Source organism: Amphimedon queenslandica, unplaced genomic scaffold (genome assembly GCF_000090795.2).
Source record: "Amphimedon queenslandica unplaced genomic scaffold, v1.1 AMPQUscaffold_13002, whole genome shotgun sequence".
NCBI classification, from domain to species: domain Eukaryota; kingdom Metazoa; phylum Porifera; class Demospongiae; order Haplosclerida; family Niphatidae; genus Amphimedon; species Amphimedon queenslandica.
In genome coordinates this window covers 37,884-39,110 of record NW_003546762.1, presented here as the reverse complement: position 1 = coordinate 39,110, position 1,227 = coordinate 37,884, and positions in this window count along the sequence as shown.

Sequence of the window (1,227 nt, the reverse complement as noted above, 5' to 3'; positions counted from 1 at the left end):
ACCATCTTCTATCTCTTCTTGCCAGACCAACTCTCTGCTGTTACTGCCACAAAAACTCCCTGCTGTCACTGCCTCACTATCTCCCTGCTCTCACGGCCACACAAGCTCCTATTCTCATTGCTACAAGATCTTCCTGTTCAACATGCTGCAACATCTAGTTCACACTGCAACACCATCTCTGCGCTCTCACTGCCAACTCCATGCCACACCATCTCTCAGCTCTCACTGCCACACCAACTCCCTGCTCTATGTGCCTCGATATGTCCCTGCTCACATTGAACACCATCTTTCTGCTCTCATTGCCACCTCATCTCCCTTCCCTTACTGCCACACCATCTTGCTGCTATCACTGCCACACAATCAGCCTGCTCTCACGCCACACAATGTCTCTGCTTGCAATGCCTCACCATCTCCCTGCCACACCATCTTTCTGTTGTAACTGCTGCACCACATATCTGCACATGCTGCAACACCACATTTCTGCACTCACTACCACACCATCTTTCCTGCTCTTAGTGCCACACCATCTACCTGCTCTCAATGACACCATCTTCCTACTCCCACTGCCTCACCATCTCAATACTCTTACAGCCACACTCTCCCTCCTCTCAGTGCGACACAAAATCCCTGAACTCAAAATCTCCCAGCACTCACTGCCACACAATCTCCTTTCTCTCACTACCAAACCATCTCCCTGCTCTCACTATCACACAAGTGCCCTTGTCTCACTGCCACACCATCTCCCTTCTTTAATTGTCTCACCATATCCCAGCTCTCACTGCCACACTATTTTCCTGCTTTCAATGCCACACAATCTGCCTGCTCTTACTGCCACACAATCTCTCTCCTGATTGCACCACAATCTCATTGCTTTCACTGCCACAGCAAAGCCATTCTGTCATGGCCTCACCAACTTGCTGTTCTTAGTGGCAAAGAGAGCAGGGATATTGTGTGGCGATAAGAGCAAGGAGATAGGGTGGCTGTGAGAGGAAGAAAGAAATTGTGGCAGTGACAGCAAAGAGATGGTGTGGCAATGACATCTGGAAGATGGTGTGGGAGAGCAGGGAGATCGTGAGGCAGTAAGATCAGGAAGATGATGTAGCAGTGAGATGGTGTGGCAATGACAGAGGGGGGCCCCATGAGAGCAGGGAAATTGTGTGCCAGTGAGAGCTGGGAGATGGTGTGCAGTGAGAGCAGTGAGTTAGTGTGGCAGTCCGAGCAGGAAGT